This window comes from Rattus norvegicus, chromosome 8 (assembly GCF_036323735.1).
Source record: "Rattus norvegicus strain BN/NHsdMcwi chromosome 8, GRCr8, whole genome shotgun sequence".
NCBI lineage: Eukaryota > Metazoa > Chordata > Mammalia > Rodentia > Muridae > Rattus > Rattus norvegicus.
The window spans coordinates 9,452,176-9,473,088 of NC_086026.1; the positions used below are offsets into that span (position 1 = coordinate 9,452,176).

A 20,913-nucleotide genomic window follows, 5' to 3' on the forward strand; every position below is an offset into this window, starting at 1 on the left:
GAATAAAGTTAGTTGAACAAGTGACCTTTTGGGATGTTAGAGCATCTTTTCAGTATATACTCAGGAGTAGTATAGCTGGATCATGGAGAAGAACTATTCTCAACCTTCTGAGAAATGGCCAAATAAATTTCCAGAGTAGTTGTACAAGTTTGAACTCCCACCAGCAATAGAGGAGTGTTCCTGTTGCTCTACAACCTTGTTAGTATGTGCTGTTCTTCAAGGATAACCATGCTCAATCAATAGACACAGAGATATCAAATAGCTAGGAGAGCAAAATAGGAGGATAGTTGAATTTTTCTCAGAAGGGAAACAAAATAGAATACACAGGTAAATGGAAGGAGGAAACTGGATGAGCATTGATGGAAGCATGATCATATGTAGGCAGACCAGGGGAGAGGGAAGGGAGATTTGCTGGGCAGCAAGGGAAATCTCTAGAACCTGCCAGAGATCTGGTTAAGGAGAGTCCCCAGAGGGTGTAAGGGGTCAACTATAGATGAGATTCCTCACAGTGGGAGATATAGATCCTAAAGTTGTCACTTTCTGTAGCCAGGCAGGACTCCCAGTGAAAGACAAAGGGCAGAAACCAACCCACAAAGCCTTTGGCCATAAATATGTTCTCTACCATAACTGTCCTCTGAGAGACTTCATCCAACAGTCAATGGAAAGAAATGCACCGATTCACACACAAGCAGTGTGGAGCTCAGGGACTCTTATTGAAGAGTTGAGGTAAAATTTATGGTATTTTCCATGTTCTGCTTCAGGAATTAAACCGTTTTTTAAAGCTATAAAATGAAAGTAGTTTTGGAAAATATATTTTCGAAGTATAAAACACATTATAGAGAAACTCATTAAGTATAAGCACTATTAATACAACTGATTTCAGTAGGTTTTTTTTAAATTGTTACAAATAAAATAACATCACATCTGAAAGTATTTCACTCTATTAATAGTTGTTTTTACATATAAGTAGAATCCTTGTATTTAAAAACAACTAGACTTTTAAAAAGAATTATAAACAATTATTATTGATGTTGATAGTTTTGTACTTTTAAGAAGTACCGCGATTTGTCCTGTCAGCTTGTTAATGAATACCTAGGAGTTTAATGAGATGCATTTGTGGCTGTGTTTATGATAATATATCGGGAGACATTAGATCATGTGGGCTTTGAATTAATTAAGGCTCATAAACCCTTAATGTACATAAAATATGATGATATTGTATGGAGATGATGGAAGTTAAAAAGGGCAGACTAGTTAAACAAAGTAGGTCATAAGGATAGGTTCTTGGATTATATATACAGTTGGACTCTTCTGATATTACTGATTTATCATTTATCTCATTGTCATGATGTGAATTGATATACTCTGCCACATACTTTAAACCATGATGGACCGGTTCCTTCTATATCTAACAATGTTTCCTTCCCTAAGTAATATAGAAATCAGTAACAGTAGAGTCATTATTGTGATAAACCATGTATGTCTTCAGCCTTTAGAGAACTGGTTTGGAAGAAGATTTAAGGGAAAAAAGGTATAAAAATCTTCAGTCATACAGAATCAGAGGAAATACAAAAAATCATCAGATCTTACTATAAAAACCTATAGTCAACAAAACTTGAAAATCTGCAGGAAATGGACAATTTCCTAGACAGATATCAGGTACAGAAGTCAAATCAGGAACAGATAAACCAGTAAAAATCCCCATAACTCCTAAAGAAATAGAAGCAGTCATTAAAGGTCTCCCAACCAAAAAGAGCACAGGTCCAGACGGGTTTAGTGCAGAATTCTATCAGACCTTCATAGAAGGCCTCATACAAATACTATCCAAATTATTCCACAAAATTGAAACCGATGGAGCACTGCCGAATTCGTTCTATGAAGCCACAATTACTCTTATACCTAAACCACACAAAGAACCAACAAAGAAGGAGAACTTCAGACCAATTTCCCTTTTGAATATCAACGAAAAATACTCAATAAAATTCTGGCAAACCAAATCCAAGAGCACATCAAAACAACCATCCACCATGATCAAGTAGGCTTCATCCCAGGCATGCAGGGATGGTTTAATATACGGAAAACCATCAACGTGATCCATTATATAAACAAACTGCGCACATGATCATTTCATTAGATGCTGAGAAAGCATTTTACAAAATTCCACACCCCTTCATGATAAAAGTCCTGGAAAGAATAGGAATTCAAGGCCCATACCTGAACATAGTAAAAGCCATATACAGCAAACCAGTTGCTAACATTAAACTAAATGGAGAGAAACTTGAAGCAATCCCACTAAAATCAGGGACTAGACAAGACTGCCCACTCTCTCCCTACTTATTCAATACAGTTCTTGAAGTTCCAGTCAGAGCAATCAGACAACAAAAGGAGATCAAGGGGATACAGATCGGAAAAGAAGAAGTCAAAATATCACTATTTGCAGACAATATGATAGTATATTGAAGTGTTCCCAAAAGTTCCACCAGAGAACTACTAAAGCTGATAAACAACTTCAGCAAAGTGGCTGGGTATAAAATTAACTCAAATAAATCAGTAGCCTTCCTCTACACAAAGGAGAAACAAGCCGAGAAAGAAATTAGGGAAACGACACCCTTCATAATAGACCCAAACAATATAAAGTACCTCGGTGTGACTTTAACCAAGCAAGTAAAAGATGTGTACAATAAGAACTTCAAGACTCTGAAGAAAGAAGTAGAAGAAGACCTCAGAAGATTGAAAGATCTCCGATGCTCATGGATTGGCAAGATTAATATAGTAAAAAATGGCCATTTTACCAAAAGCGATCTACAGATTCAATGCAATCCCCATCAAAATACCATTCCAATTCTTAAAAGAGTTAGACAGAACAATTTGCAAATTCATCTGAAATAACAAAAAACCCAGGAGAGCTAAAACTATCCTAAACAATAAAAGGACTTCAGGGGAAATCACTATCCCTGAACTCAAGCAATATTACAGAGCAATAGTGATAAAAACTGCATAGTATTGGTACAGAGACAGAGAGATAGACCAATGGAACAGAATTGAAGACCCAGAAATGAACCCACACACCTATGGGCACTTCATTTTTGACAAAGGAGCCAGGGGTTGGGGATTTGGCTCAGTGGTAGAGCCCTTGGCTAGCAAGCGCTAGGCCCTGGGTTCGGTCCCCAGCTCCGGAAAAAAAAAAAAAAGGAAACACAAAGGAGCCAAAACCATCAAATGGAAAAAAGATAGCATTTTCAGCAAATTGTGCTGGTTCAACTGGAGGTCAACATGTAGAAGAATGCAGATCGATCCATGCTTATCACCCTGTACAAAGCTTAAGTCCAAGTGGATCAAGGACCTCCACATCAAACCAGATACACTCAAACTAATAGAAGAAAAACTAGGGAAGCATCTGGAACACATGGGCACTGGAAAAAATTTCCTGAACAAAACACCAATGGCTTATGCTCTAAGATCAAGAATCGACAAATGGTATCTCATAAAACTGCAAAGCTTTTGTAAGGCAAAGGACACTGTGGTTAGGACAAAACGGCAACCAACAGATTGGGAAAAGATCTTTACCAATCCTACAACAGATAGAGGGCTTATATCCAAAATATACAAAGAACTCAAGAAGTTAGACTACAGGGAGACAAATAACCCTATTAAAAAATCGGGTTCAGAGCTAAACAAAGAATTCACAGCTGAGGAATGCCGAATGGCTGAGAAACACCTAAAGAAATGTTCAACATCTTTAGTCATAAGGGAAAAGCAAATCAAAACAACCCTGACATTTCACCTCACACCAGTAAGAATGGCTAAAATCAAAAACTCAGGTGACAGCAAATGCTGGCGAGGATGTGGAGAAAGAGTCACACTCCTCCATTGTTGGTGGGATTTCAGACGGGTAAATCCATTCTGGAAATCAGTCTGGAGGTTACTCAGAAAATTGGACATTGATCTACCTGAGGATCCAGCTATACCTCTCTTGGGCATATACCCAAAAATGCCCCAACATATAAAAAAGTCACGTGCTCCACTATGTTCATACCAGCCTTATTTATAATAGCCAGAAGCTGGAAAGAACCCAGATGCCCTTCAACAGAGGAATGGATACAGAAATGTGGTACATCTACACAATGGAATATTACTCAGTTATCAAAAACGATGCCTTTATGAAATTCATAGGCAAATGGTTGGAACTGGAAAACATCATCCTGAGTGAGGTAACCCAATCACAGAAAAACACTCATGGTATGCAGTCACTGATAAGTGATTAGCCCAGATGCTTGAATTACTCTAGATGACTTGAATACATGAAACTCAAGACAGATGATCAAAATGTGAATGCTTCACTCCTTCTTTAAAAGGGGGAACAAGAATCAATAGGGAGGCAAAGATTAAAACAGAGACAGAAGGAACACCCACTCAGAGCCTGCCCCACATGTGGCCCATACATATACAGCCACCCCATTAGACAAGATGGATGAAGCAAAGAATTGCAGGCCGACAGGAGCCGGATGTAGATCTCTCCTGAGAGACACAGCCAGAATACAGCAAATACAGAGGCGAATGCCAGCAGCAAACCACTGAACTGAGAACAGGACCCCCCGTTGAAGGAATCAGAGAAAGAACTGGAAGAGCTTGAAGGGGCTCGAGACCCCATATGAACAACAATGCCAAGCAACCAGAGCTTCCAGGGACTAAGCCACTACCTAAAGACTATACATGGACTGACCCCTGGATTCTGACCTCATAGGTAGCATTGAATAGCCTAGTAATATCACCAGTGTAAGGGGAAGCCCTGGGTCCTGCTAAGACTGAACCCCCAGTGAACGTGATTGTTGGGGGGAGGGTGGCAATGGGGGGAGGGTGGGGATGGGAACACCCATAAAGAAGGGGAGTGGGAGGGGTTATTGGAAGTTGGCCCGGAAAGCGGGAAAGGGAATAACACTCGAAATGTAAATAAGAAATACTCAAGTTAATAAAAAAAAATTTCATATTCAAAAAAAAAATCTTTAGTCATTCTAAGGAGATCTTAATAGTTGAATCCTGTGAAACTCAAAAGCCCAGTGTCTTACTTAGGTTTTCTATTGCTATAAAGAAACACTGTGTCCAAGGATCCTCTTATAAAGGACAACATTTAGTTGGGGCTGGTATACTGGTTCTAAAGTTAAGTCCATTATCATCAAGGTATGAAGCATTCCAGTATCCATGAAGGCATAGAACTGGGGAAGCCAAGCCTATTACATCCTGCTAGGAAAAGTCTGACTTGTCTGAAAGAGAATCTCATCGCTAATTCCCACATTGACACACTTCATCAAGGACACACATACTCCAACAAGGCCACAATTCCTAATAATGCCGACCCCTGGGCCAAACCACTACAGCCATGGTGCCAATAAAGATGTGGACTGTAACAGGTTTCACAAAACAATAGGGACCCTATGGGGAACCAGAGAATGTGACAATCATAGTATATTCTGGCAAAGAATTTGTCTTCCTATGTTTTGCCCATGTTCTATGAACAGAGTTTAGAGCTGATGAACTGAATAATTTGGTATAGGAGATTACAGTAGTATTGCATTTTAGTTTTGCATGGCTGCATTTAATGACATTTATAGGGACAATAGTAGGCAAAGAGCAGAGTGGCTAGATTTGAGAGAAAAGAACCCATACTTCATGTCTATAAAGCTGGTGAATTGTGTAAAGGAAAGTGATAGTCAAAAAGATGACTGACATTAAAATAAGGCAAGCACTTTGTCTTAGAACATTATGAAGGAAGACTTAATGCTATCTCAGTTATTATAAGCACATTTAAAAAAGTTCCTCATGTGAATAAAAGGCCTCCAGGACACTATTCACACAGGGAAGTGTTTTCATAGGTTCAGATATTTAGGCAGTCATTGGTGACTACATCTATGGTCCAACAAAGTCTGGTTACAGTGTGAGCAGATCTTGTTGTTGCTCAAGAGAGGCTAAGTGTGCCGTTATCATGAACGTATAGAAGCTTGTATTAGAAAGCTTGTACCTTTTATTATGACCTGATAGGATAGGAAATATGCAGCAGGTTCAGATTCTCTAATTTGAGCCCCTATGAAGGCAATACATAAGAGAATGAAATCATGTGGTGAATCCAACATGTTGGAGATACCAGAAATAGGGAGCATCTATTGAAGAAAGCTGTGATAACCAAGTTGACAAATCCAAGAGAAAACTATGTTGGTACCAACAACAAAGTCACTGGATGTTCAGTTTTACAAATTATTTGGAGTCCAAATGCAATATCAACAATTACTACATACTCTCTCCTTTTTCATGTTTGAAATGCGAATGTGTATTTGTCATTGAATACTGAAAATGTGCAAATTGTTAAACTTGGTTATACAAGCACTCACAGCTACAGTTAGCTCAGATCTCAGAGGATCTTTTGAATTTGGGCTTTTTAATAAGATTGCTATTACTAGACTATAGGACATTTTAGAGATATTACTAGACCACAGAGACACTTAAATGAATTTTGCAATGTGAGATAAATATGAGGGTTCTTTGAGGGATGTTTTATTTTAACAGGTGTTGAGTTGACAAAGGTTAAATTTGTTATAGCCAACTTTATTTGTAAAACATATTGGATTAAGAAATAGCTGGGGACTGGAGAGATGGCTCAGCCATTAAAGGCTAGGCTCACAACCAGGGGCTCTTTTTTTTCCTTCATGGTTCTCTTGGATTGATCTTGGTTTCCTTATCCTTCCTGTCCCCTTACTCCAACTCCATAAGAGCTGGATCTGTGTGGATTTTTTCAGACATGTGTCTGTGCTCTCCTTCACTTTTACAATAAACCTGATCAACCATTAAAAACAAAAGAAAAGAAAGGAAGAGAAATAACAAATAGCTGGGGTATTCTTGAAGCATGGTTCTAGTTGTACCTGTGATGATGTTTCTGGAGACAATTAAATAATAAGAAAGTTGACAAAAACAAAAGAATGATCTCTTTGTTGAACTATTTATGTATTTATGTATTTATATATTATTGTATTTATATATTTACTTACTTATTTATTTATTTGTCGCAGGGTTTCTCTGTGTATTCCTGGCTATCCTAGAACTCAGTACGTAAACTAGGCTGTGCTTGAACTCAGGAGGAGTGCTGGTAATAAAGGCATGTGCTACCACCACCTTTTAACCATAGTGAAATAAAATTAAATGGGTAGTGAAATGTGGAAAATAGAATCTAGTTCAGGTAAGTAATTCACTGGTGGCTAGTACTTGGGACTGTATTTCACACTTTTCTCACTGTCTCTACCCACTAAGAAGGGAATAAACTCTTCCATTAAACTCTTCTACTGCATTTGTTGTTTTCCATAAGCAAGTAAAAACTGAATGAAATTTTCAAAGAATTAATTTAATTTTAAAAATAAATGAAACTGATAATAGGTATTTTTGAGAATGGGATGGAGGGAACAATGACTTTTTTTAAAGAGAAAAGAGAAAATTTTTTTCTGTTGACCATTTTAGTCTTGAGCAAAATGAACAATGCCGAAGATATCACTTGTGCTTTCAAGTTATAGAAATCCACATTACCAAAACAAGTACTAGCATAAAACAAACATGTAGGTCAATGGAACAGAATGATAATACAGAAATAATTCTGCCAATTAGTTATCTAGAAAGAGTTCATTTACTAGACTTTCCAAAGGCTTTTCCTCCAAATATCATCATATTGGAGATCATATTTAAGAGTGTAAATTTTGGGAAAGCATATTCTGTTCATTATAGGAGGGACAGACTGTGGATTCTACTTTGAACATGCTGCCTTTGGAGATGTGGAAGATAGTCTAATGATATGGGTTTCCAGGGAAAGAGAATGGTGAAGTAGAAATTTCTGGTTTCTTTAGAGACTTAGTTGTGTCATGTAATGTTTTTCTGGAAGATGTCTTGTGAGAGGGCATGTGGTGTTTTGCTGAAGCAGATAGGTAAGAGGCATGTGATGTTTGGAACCCCATAAACAGTGAAAGGATTGTCTTTGAATTGCTATACCTTGCAACAATTTGCTGATCTTCTCTAGTTTTCAATTCATAGAAACAAATGTACTAATGAACTTCTCATGGTATTCTGCCTGATTTTTGCTACTTCTGCTGACTCAAGTCAATTTGGTGGATCCTTGTGGTTTCAACTTGATCAAGTCACTGAATCAGATTCATGTTTGGGGTTTGCTATTGGACTGAACTGCTGACATCCTAACAACAAAATTTGGAATAGTCCCAAGGAAATACTTCTAAATAGGTCCACAACCCCCTTTTCCTATCAACCATCTTTCTCCCTTACCTCAGGTTGGTGAGCTAGATGGGATCTTGAAGCATTTAAGAATCTAAATTAACTAGAGAGTATACAAACTAGTCAAGATACAATATAGATTTTAAGCCTTTCTTTAGCTGGAATGGATAACTAAATGTTCTGTTTACCTGATATAGTGATGGACTAGGTGTTGAGTATATCGTATGTTTTATAAGTTGTAGAATGGTAATAATTGTACTCAATTTATATATAAGTGAAAAGGCTTTTTAACTGAACAAAAAGGGGGAAAGGTTGTGGTTTGCCCTGGAGTTATCTGTATTTTGATGCTAATTCCACTGCCCCAAGGACAGCTGCCTAGTCAAGTCCTCAGAAATCAGGTGACTTCACCAGAAACTTCTCCCCATTGAATTTGGAGCCACAGATTTTTCTTTAACCTTCATAACTTCTGTAATATATGTCTGCATTCACTCTGCCTGGTGTTACAGACATTTATCACAACTCTCTACTTAGAGTTAGTGACGAATTTTTCCCTATCTAAGTTCTGAACCATGGATGAAAATCCCCACCTGATTCAGGTAATCTCTTTATTCTCTTCTTTCTAAAAACAAACTTAATCACCTTTTAGTAACACCTGTAATTAAGAAGTACCTTGTCTAACTAGGATTTCAAACCAAAATTCCCGTGGAGCCCATGTTAAAAAGAATATGAGTATCCTGAAAGACATTCTAAACAACTTTCTTTAAATTCAGCTTTTAATCTCTAACTCTCCAGCTGCCATTACTTTATCACACAGTATGAGACTAGGCAGCTGTCCTTGGGACAATGGAATTAGCATCAAAATACAGATAACTCCAGGGCAAAACACAACAGTGCTTGATATTAACAGGCCTTCATTTTGTCCCAAAAAACTCTGTTGTGGAAAAAAAGCTTCTTGGTGTCTAGAACCATTGGTATAATCTTTGATACCAACCCTACCTTTTCCAGTTACATATAAAGGAATGTATATATCTAGCTGTTTATATTATGAATGCTAATTATGTTTTATTAAAAGATCACTTGCTGTGGAGGGACTTGGTGTTCCCCTTACATGACTGATGGTCACAAATCTGTGGAGGGCTGCATCTAGTGATGGACATGGTTTCCTGAGGGTCAGGTGAAACGCCTATTGTCCCTTTCAGGGTCACCGGGGATTCAAACCTTAGCTCAACAAGAAACCAGGGTGCCATTCACAGGGTCCCACAGAGCTTTCCTTTTGTGGTTGAATTGTATCAACTGATACAGAATGTAGGTTTAGGTTTAAGCTAGTGTTGGTTAGAGTTACTATACAAGGTTGGCAGCAGGGAATGGTTTGGGTTACAGGGTTAGGTTAGGGTTATGGGTTAAGGTTAAGGGTTGGGATAGGGTTAGGGTTACTTTATGGTTAGCTTTAGGGGAGTTAGGGGTGTTAGGATCAGGCTCACAGTTGGGGGGTTAGGGGGTTAGGGTTAGGTTAGATTTAGGGGTTAGGGTTACTTTATGGTTAAGGGTTAGGGTTAGAGAGTTAAAGTTTACAGTTAGGGTTGGTGGGTTATTTGTTAGGGTTACAAAGAACTAAAGGGAAAAAACGTGAATTTGAGGGAGGAAATAGGTAGATTTTGATGGAAAGGAAGGGATCAAATGATATAAATATGGTATTCACATATAAAGTTCTGAAAACATGCAAAAATATCAACGTGAAAAGTCTCAAAGTAAATAAACTGGAGGGTAAGGAGATCTAATTCCATATACATTAATGTAATTTCAAAAAAACTGTTAGGTCTTACTTTAAGAATCATATACCTTGGGTTGGGGATTTAGCTCAGTGAAGGCCCTGGGTTCAGTCCTCAGCTCCGGGGGGCGGGGGGAATCATATAGTTTAATGAATTGGAAAACTAAAATAAAACACATAGATTTCTATATGTATATGACCTACCCAAAGTAAATCATGAAGATATTTAAAAAATTGAGCACGTTTGTAGAAAGCAATATAAGTGAAGCAGTGATCAAATATCTACCAATTAAAAATTACCCGACCTTCAATTAAATGCTAACACAAATGCTTCTCAAACTATTCTATTAATTAACAAAGGAAGGCTATATTACCAAATTCTTTATGAAGCTAGTATCAGCCTGGTACTAAAACCAGATTAAAAAAAAAAACTAAATAAAAAATTGCTGACCAATCTCCAATATAAATATACATATATGCAAAATTTCTTTAAAAATTCTTGCAAACTCAATTCAATAATATATCAAAAAATCACTCACCATGATCAAGCTGGTTTGTTCCAGAGATGTAGTGCTGGCTCAATATGTCAATAAATTTCACACATGATCTTTTGTTTTTTATAGAATAGAAATCAAATGACAAGAGATAGGCATGGAAGGCTTTTGACAAAATCAGTATCAATCATGTCAAACATCCAAAGAAGCTCAGAATATAAGAAACATATCTCACCATAGTAATGTATATGGCAAGCCTGTAGCTGACATTATATTAAATGGAGAAAACAAGGGTTCCTGCTTTCCTGACCCTTATTCAAGATGGTACTGAAAAATCTTAGAACAATATAAAGCAAGTAAAAGAAAGGAAGAAGTCAAATTATCCCTATTTACAGATGATATAATTCTATACATCAAAGACTCTGAAGACTCTACCAGAAAACCTAAAGAAAGGATAAATACTTTCAACAAAATGGCAGAATACAAAAATGACATATAAAAGTCAGTAGCCTTCTTACAAACAAATGAAAAATATACCGAGAAAGAAATCAGGGAAAGTAATCCCATTCATAGCACTTTAAAAATCCAAGTTAAAAATGTCTTGAATTAAACCTTGCTAAGGAAGTGGAAGACCTCTATAATGAAATCTTTGGATACTGAAGAAAGAAATTAAAGACGCTAGAAGATGGAAAGGCCTTGTATGCTCATGGGATGGCCATACTTTCAAAATCAGTCTACAGATTCAATGCAACCCCAAGAGAAATTAAGGGGGTTGGGGAATATTGTCAAAATACATTAATACATGCATGAAAACACTATAATAAATCTAATTATTGTGTATAATAAATATTAAAACATTTTTGAAAACTTTACTATAGATCCAAGCTATTTTTAGAAACACACACACACACACACACACACACACACACACACACACACATATACATACACACACAGAGCAAAGCTCCAAAACACTGGTCAGGCATATGGAAGCCCAGCTCTGGTGAGGTGGAGACAGGTGGAGCCCTGGGATTTGTTGTCAAGACAGCCTATCATACATTATTGATCTCAAGTGAGAGACCTGACTTCAAAGACAAGATGGATGTTACCTGAGGAACAATATACAACGTCAGCATTTGGCCAAGAGATGCATGCACACACTGTATGCAGATGGTGGATAATTCAGACAAAAAGCTGTGGCACATGCCAGAACATAGGTGCCCCAAGGATTTTACACAAAAGGAACTAAGCCAGTTGCCAAGAGACAAATATTACATTTTATTTGTACAAGGAGCCTAGAGGCATCAAATTGGTAGCAATGGAAAGTAGCATGGTGGTTGCCAAGAGCTATGAGAGGGAGAAGTGAGAGTATTGGGTGTAGCATTTCAGTTTGAAATGGTAAAAGGATTCTGGTGATGGATGGGAATCATAATCCCACAATACTGTGAATGTACTTAATGCCACTCAACTATTAACTTAAAAAGATAAAAATAGCTTTCATATTATGTATATTTTACAAGAATAATAAATAAAAGGTCCTCCCTCACCATAAAAAAAAAAAAAGATCACTTGCATAAGAGTGTCTGCACTTAACAGCTAGCTGTAAAGCTCTGTAAACTGAGGAGCAGGGAGGGGATGCTATACACTCCAAGAGGTAAATTTTACTCTAAGCTCTGTCTTGATTTTGATGGCTATAAAATGGGGAAAGTATTACAGGCTTCAAGAAGCCATAAAAATTAAAAGAGTCAAAGAGTTGGGAAGATCAGGGAATATTAGTTGGTAAACTACAACAAAGCATTATGCTTACAAAATCAAAGTTAGCACTAATTTGGAGGCTACTGGTCATGGACTTTCTATTGTTTTTTCACATGAGTCATGGCTGTCAACTATACATTTAAAATTATAAACTTTTTCCTCTTCAACTTAAAAAATTGTGTTGATAAGAACCCCAGTATTTATAAGTCACAAACCCCACAGGAGTGAGACACAATGTACTGCTTTAAAAAGTGTTTGTGGAAGATAAATGCATTTTGATAGATAGCTAGTTAAGAGGAAAGGCCTGGAAACTGAAGCAGAAACATGAAGAACTGAAGAAGAAAATTTCAGGCAGATGACAAGGAAAGCAGACCTTCTATCCTGCTGGGGTGTGAATATTATGAAATGGTGAAAAGTATCTTCAGTAGAAGTAAAAAAGTGAGCATATATAATGTTGAGATCATCTCTAGTAACTAGAATTCTACATGGAAACAATGAAAGAGACTATAAACCAGATCATTTTATATTGTCCTTTTTTCTGTAAGTGACAGGATGATAAGTACATCAATTTTTAAATTGAAAAGCATGGAAATGATGGTTTTCAGGCTGCTAATAAGGCTGTTTTGATGTGTTCCTATATGTCAGCAGCTCCTTGAATCTGGCCACTTCCTTCCCTTAGATGACTGCTAAACAGTAGTCATGATGCTTTTGTATAGAGCTCAGCTATAGCTTTTAAAGGGTGATGGCGTGTACCAATCTATCTGAGGTAGCCAGGGGGTGAAGTCCATTTACCATCACATCATGGTTCCAAGCCATTCCAATTAGCAATAATCGCGCCTCGGATAAACCTCATTGGCTACGATACTGCCACTGCGCAAAGCTCAAGCCATTCCAAAGACTCTCAAAAGTGATGACACTGGCTTCAAAATGGGGCTTCAAGTGTTTACTAGAAATGGAATAAGTTCCTGAAGATCCTTTTGGGTTGAGTCACACACCATATAAATAGCAGAGCAAGTCAGCTGATACCTGCAGAGATTTGAAGAAGTTTTAAGGAGTATTCTCCTTTGTTCTTTATTTCTTGGTGACTATGACTTCATTCTGTGTTATAATGATTTCTCTGAAATGAAAACTACTTAGAAAGTGCTTGAAGGGAAAACACAGTGTAGAATAAGAATTCAAAGGTTCAGTTAACATCTGGCAGTAAAAAGGTTCACTGAGAACCTCTGTGCATTATTCTCCATATCTTGTGACTATCTATTAATACATACAAAAGGTAAGAGCATAGGTAAAATTAACTACCATTTTTAAAATAATAAATTCACATTAAATAAAAATAAATTAAATTATTAATATGTCTTTAATAAAGATTTACACAAAAATATGGGATCAGAAATATCCCTCTAGAGAACTTATTTCATAGGCAGTTTCAAAAATATAAATGAATAAAATAATATGAGCCACAGATAGATGTCTTCTTACTGAAAAAAGAAAAAAAACTGACAAGGGGAGAGAAAGATGAAAAACTGGTGCGCCATCATGATGCCATTCTCCTGCCATTCTTTTTTTTTTTTTTTTTTTTGGTTCTTTTTTTCGGAGCTGGGGACCGAACCTCTCCTGCCATTCTTAACAGTCCATTGCTTCATTAGCAATGTAACTTTGGGATTATTTTGGAAAAACTTCAAAGTTTTCAATGCATTTTTCCTAAAACTTAGAAGCTAAATATTATGTAAACCTTATTTTCTGCTCACCTTTCTCTTAAGTGCTGCCAAAGTTGCCAAAAAGCGTGTGAATTCCTAAGGGCTGGTCACCACTATAAAGGCAACTGAGAAGGTTTGGAATTCCAGTACATCAATAAGCATCCTTGCAGAATACTTGGAGTGGGGAAACTTTGAAGTTCAGCCTTAATCTGTGGCAGTGACTACTCTGGGACTTCACTTTCCTATTAGACTTAGAAATTAAACCTGTAGCAACACAGCTATCTGCAACAAAAAGGAATGCATAGTCAGAGTTATTCATTCCCTGCCTCATTAGCTGTGTAGTTTATATAATAAGTAAGACAAAAGTGGAAATTTGTAGGGGAAACGGCAACTTAATAATGGTGGGAGGCAAGTCAGGCAGATAAAGATGGAAAAACCACTCTGTGTTTATAGCAGCCATAATTACAATAGCCAGAAGCTGGAACGAATCCAGATGTCCTTCAATAGAAGAATGGATACAGAAAATGTGGTACATCTATATAATGGAGTACTACTCAGATATCAAAAATAATGACTTCATGAAATTCATAGGAAAATGGATTGAGCTAGAAAGTATTATCCTGAGTGAGGTAGCCCAATCACAAAAAAAACAAACAAATAAAAAAACCCCAACAACACATTGTATGCACTCACTGATAAGTGAATATTAGCCCAAAAGCTCAAATTACCTGATACAATCCAAAGACCACATGAAGCTCAAGAAGGATGACCAAAGTGTGAATGCTTCACTCCTTAAAAGGGGGAAAAAATATTCATAGGAGAGGATATGGAGGCAAAGTTTGGATCAGAGACTGTAGCAATGACCATTCAGAGCCTGTCATATATATAATCTCCACCAAAACTAGATGAGATTGATGAAGCTAAGAAGTACATGCTGACAGGAACCAGATATAGATGTCTTCTGAGAGACACAGCCAGAACATGTCAAATACAGACGTGAATGCTAGAAGCAAACCACTGAGCTGAGAATGGGACCCACACTGAAGGAATTAGAGAAAGGATTTGAAAGAGCTGAAGGGGCTTGCAACCCCTTAAGAATAACAAAGCACCCCAGACCCGGTGAGAGAGAAACCCAACCGCCTGGTCAGGTGGGCACTCCTGAGGCTGAAGAGCGGAAGAGACCACCAACACTGCTCACCCCTGCCCACATCCCTGGCGCAAGAGGAAACTGTATAAGGCCTCTGGGCTCCCGTGGGGGAAGGGCCCAGGAGCAGCAGGACCCCGCAGGACCCTGAAGGAAACAGACCAGATAAACAGTTCTCTGCACCCAAATCCCGTGGGAGGGAGAGCTAAACCTTCAGAGAGGCGGACAAGCCTGGGAAACCAGAAGAGACTGCTCCCTGCACACACATCTCGGACGCCAGAGGAAAAAGCCAAAGACCATCTGGAACCCTGGTGCACTGAAGCTCCCGGCAGGGGCGGCACAGGTCTTCCTGGTTGCTGCCGCTGCAGAGAGCCCCTGGGCAGCACCCCAGGAGCAAACCTGAGCCTCGGGACCACAGGTAAGACCAAATTTTCTGCTGCAAGAAAGCTGCCTGGTGACCTCAAGACACAGGCCCACAGGAACAGCTGAAGACCTGTAGAGAGGAAAAACTACACGCCCGAAAGCAGAACACTCTGTCCCCATAACTGACTGAAAGAAAGGAAAACAGGTCTACAGCACTCCTGACACACAGGCTTATAGGACAGTCTAGCCACTGTCAGAAACAGCAGAACAAAGTAACACTAGAGATAATCTGATGGCGAGAGGCAAGCGCAGGAACCCAAGCAACAGAAACCAAGACTACATGCCATCATCGGAGCCCAATTCTCCCACCAAAACAAACATGGAATATCCAAACACACCAGAAAAGCAAGATCTAGTTTCAAAATCATATTTGATCATGATGCTGGAGGACTTCAAGAAAGACATGAACACACTTAGGGAAGCACAGGAAAACATTAATAAACAAGTAAAAGCCTACAGAGAGGAATCGCAAAAATCCCTGAAAGAATTCCAGGAAAACACAATCAAACAGTTGAAGGAATTAAAAATGGAAATAGAAGCAATCAAGAAAGAACACATGGAAACAACCCTGGATATAGAAAACCAAAAGAAGAGACAAGGAGCTGTAGATACAAGCTTCACCAACAGAATACAAGAGATGGAAGAGAGAATCTCAGGAGCAGAAGATTCCATAGAAATCATTGACTCAACTGTCAAAGATAATGTAAAGCGGAAAAAGCTACTGGTCCAAAACATACAGGAAATCCAGGACTCAATGAGAAGATCAAACCTAAGGATAATAGGTATAGAAGAGAGTGAAGACTCCCAGCTCAAAGGACCAGTAAATATCTTCAACAAAATCATAGAAGAAAACTTCCCTAACCTAAAAAAAGAGATACCCATAGACATACAAGAAGCCTACAGAACTCCAAATAGATTGGACCAGAAAAGAAACACCTCCCGTCACATAATTGTCAAAACACCAAACGCACAAAATAAAGAAAGAATATTAAAAGCAGTAAGGGAAAAAGGTCAAGTAACATATAAAGGGAGACCTATCAGAATCACACCAGACTTCTCGCCAGAAACTATGAAGGCCAGAAGATCCTGGACTGATGTCATACAGACACTAAGAGAACACAAATGCCAGCCCAGGTTACTGTATCCAGCAAAACTCTCAATTAACATTGATGGAGAAACCAAGATATTCCATGACAAAACCAAATTTACACAATATCTTTCTACAAATCCAGCACTACAAAGGATAATAAATGGTAAAGCCCAACATAAGGAGGCAAGCTATACCCTAGAAGAAGCAAGAAACTAATCGTCTTGGCAACAAAACAAAGAGAATGAAAGCACACAAACATAACCTCACATCCAAATATGAATATAACGGGAAGCAATAATCACTATTCCTTAATATCTCTCAATATCAATGGCCTCAACTCCCCAATAAAAAGACATAGATTAACAAACTGGATACGCAACGAGGACCCTGCATTCTGCTGCCTACAGGAAACACACCTCAGAGACAAAGACAGACACTACCTCAGAGTGAAAGGCTGGAAAACAACTTTCCAAGCAAATGGTCAGAAGAAGCAAGCTGGAGTAGCCATTCTAATATCAAATAAAATCAATTTCCAACTAAAAGTCATCAAAAAAGATAAGGAAGGACACTTCATATTCATCAAAGGAAAAATCAACCAAGATGAACTCTCAATCCTAAATATCTATGCCCCAAATACAAGGGCACCTACATACGTAAAAGAAACCTTACTAAAGCTCAAAACACACATTGCACCTCACACAATAATAGTGGGAGATTTCAACACCCCACTCTCATCAATGGACAGATCATGGAAACAGAAATTAAACAGTGATGTAGACAGACTAAGAGAAGTCATGAGCCAAATGGACTTAACGGATATTTATAGAACATTCTATCCTAAAGCAAAAGGATATACCTTCTTCTCAGCTCCTCTTGGTACTTTCTCCAAAATTGACCATATAATTGGTCAAAAAACGGGCCTCAACAGGTACAGAAAGATAGAAATAATCCCATGCGTGCTATCGGACCACCACGGCCTAAAACTGGTCTTCAATAATAATAAGGGAAGAATGCCCACATATACGTGGAAATTGAACAATGCTCTACTCAATGATAACCTGGTCAAGGAAGAAATAAAGAAAGAAATTAAAAACTTTTTAGAATTTAATGAAAATGAAGATACAACATACTCAAACTTATGGGACACAATGAAAGCTGTGCTAAGAGGAAAACTCATAGCGCTGAGTGCCTGCAGAAAGAAACAGGAAAGAGCATATGTCAGCAGCTTGACAGCACACCTAAAAGCTCTAGAACAAAAAGAAGCAAATACACCCAGGAGGAGTAGAAGGCAGGAAATAATCAAACTCAGAGCTGAAATCAACCAAGTAGAAACAAAAAGGACCATAGAAAGAATCAACAGAACCAAAAGTTGGTTCTTTGAGAAAATCAACAAGATAGATAAACCCTTAGCCAGACTAACGAGAGGACACAGAGAGTGTGTCCAAATTAACAAAATCAGAAATGAAAAGGGAGACATAACTACAGATTCGGAGGAAATTCAAAAAATCATCAGATCTTACTATAAAAACCTATATTCAACAAAATTTGAAAATCTTCAGGAAATGGACAATTTCCTAGACAGATACCAGGTATCGAAGTTAAATCAGGAACAGATAAACCAGTTAAACAACCCCATAACTCCTAAGGAAATAGAAGCAGTCATTAAAGGTCTCCCAACCAAAAAGAGCCCAGGTCCAGACGGGTTTAGTGCAGAATTCTATCAAACCTTCATAGAAGACCTCATACCAATATTATCCAAACTATTCCACAAAATTGAAACAGATGGAGCCCTACCGAATTCCTTCTACGAAGCCACAATTACTCTTATACCTAAACCACACAAAGACACAACAAAGAAAGAGAACTTCAGACCAATTTCCCTTATGAATATCGACGCAAAAATACTCAATAAAATTCTGGCAAACCGAATTCAAGAGCACATCAAAACAATCATCCATCATGATCAAGTAGGCTTCATCCCAGGCATGCAGGGATGGTTTAATATACGGAAAACCATCAACGTGATCCATTATATAAACAAACTGAAAGAACAGAACCACATGATCATTTCATTAGATGCTGAGAAAGCATTTGACAAAATTCAACACCCCTTCATGATAAAAGTCCTAGAAAGAATAGGAATTCAAGGCCCATACCTAAACATAGTAAAAGCCATATACAGCAAACCAGTTGCTAACATTAAACTAAATGGAGAGAAACTTGAAGCAATCCCACTAAAATCAGGGACTAGACAAGGCTGCCCACTCTCTCCCTACTTATTCAATATAGTTCTTGAAGTTCTAGCCAGAGCAATCAGACAACAAAAGGAGATCAAAGGGATACAGATCGGAAAAGAAGAGGTCAAAATATCACTATTTGCAGATGACATGATAGTATATTTAAGTGATCCCAAAAGTTCCACCAGAGAACTACTAAAGCTGATAAACAACTTCAGCAAAGTGGCTGGGTATAAAATTAACTCAAATGAATCAGTTGCCTTCCTCTATACAAAAGAGAAACAAGCCGAGAAAGAAATTAGGGAAACGACACCCTTCATAATAGACCCAAATAATATAAAGTACCTCGGTGTGACTTTAACCAAGCAAGTAAAAGATCTGTACAATAAGAACTTCAAGACACTGAGGAAAGAAATTGAAGAAGACCTCAGAAGATGGAAAGATCTCCCATGCTCATGGATTGGCAGGATTAATATAGTAAAAATGGCCATTTTACCAAAAGCAATCTACAGATTCAATGCAATCCCCATCAAAATACCAATCCAATTCTTCAAAGAGTTAGACAGAACAATTTGCAAATTCATCTGGAATAACAAAAAACCCAGGATAGCTAAAGCTATCCTCAACAATAAAAGGACTTCAGGGGGAATCACTATCCCTGAACTCAAGCAGTATTACAGAGCAATAGTGATAAAAACTGCATGGTATTGGTACAGAGACAGACAGATAGACCAATGGAATAGAATTGAAGACCCAGAAATGAACCCACACACCTATGGTCACTTGATTTTTGACAAAGGAGCCAAAACCATCAAATGGAAAAAAGATAGCATTTTCAGCAAATGGTGCTGGTTCAACTGGAGGGCAACATGTAGAAGAATGCAGATCGATCCATGCTTATCACCCTGTACAAAGCTTAAGTCCAAGTGGATCAAGGACCTCCACATCAAACCAGACACACTCAAACTAATAGAAGAAAAACTAGGGAAGCATCTGGAACTCATGGGCACTGGAAAAAATTTCCTGAACAAAACACCAATGGCTTATGCTCTAAGATCAAGAATCGACAAATGGGATCTCATAAAACTGCAAAGCTTCTGTAAGGCAAAGGACACTGTGGTTAGGACAAAACGGCAACCAACAGATTGGGAAAAGATCTTTACCAATCCTACAACAGATAGAGGCCTTATATCCAAAATATACAAAGAACTCAAGAAGTTAGACCGCAGGGAAACAAATAACCCTATTAAAAAATGGGGTTCAGAGCTAAACAAAGAATTCACAGCTGAGGAATGCCGAATGGCGGAGAAACACCTAAAGAAATGTTCAACATCTTTAGTCATAAGGGAAATGCAAATCAAAACAACCCTGAGATTTCACCTCACACCAGTGCGATTGGCTAAGATCAAAAACTCAGGTGACAGCAGATGCTGGCGAGGATGTGGAGAAAGAGGAACACTCCTCCATTGTTGGTGGGATTGCAGACTGGTAAAACCATTCTGGAAATCAGTCTGGAGGTTCCTCAGAAAATTGGACATTGAACTGCCTGAGGATCCAGCTATACCTCTCTTGGGCATATACCCAAAAGATGCCTCAACATATAAAAGAGACACGTGCTCCACTATGTTCATCGCAGCCTTATTTATAATAGCCAGAAGCTGGAAAGAACCCAGATGCCCTTCAACAGAGGAATGGATACAGAAAATGTGGTACATCTACACAATGGAATATTACTCAGCTATCAAAAACAACGAGTTTATGAAATTCGTAGGCAAATGGTTGGAACTGGAAAATATCATCCTGAGTGAGCTAACCCAATCACAGAAAGACATACATGGTATGCACTCATTGATAAGTGGCTATTAGCCCAAATGCTTGAATTACCCTAGATCCCTAGAACAAACGAAACTCAAGACGGATGATCAAAATGTGAATGCTTCACTCCTTCTTTAAATGAGGAAAAAGAATACCCTTGGCAGGGAAGTGAGAGGCAAAGATTAAAACAGAGACTGAAGGAACACCCATTCAGAGCCTGCCCCACATGTG

The 20,913-nt window shown here is 38.2% G+C and overlaps 1 pseudogene; it reads right to left on the reverse strand.

Moving 5' to 3' along the window:
* Nucleotides 1-13,089: 13,089 nt before the first annotated feature.
* Nucleotides 13,090-13,158, reverse strand: LOC120094543 (U4 spliceosomal RNA; annotated as a pseudogene).
* Nucleotides 13,159-20,913: the final 7,755 nt, after the last annotated feature.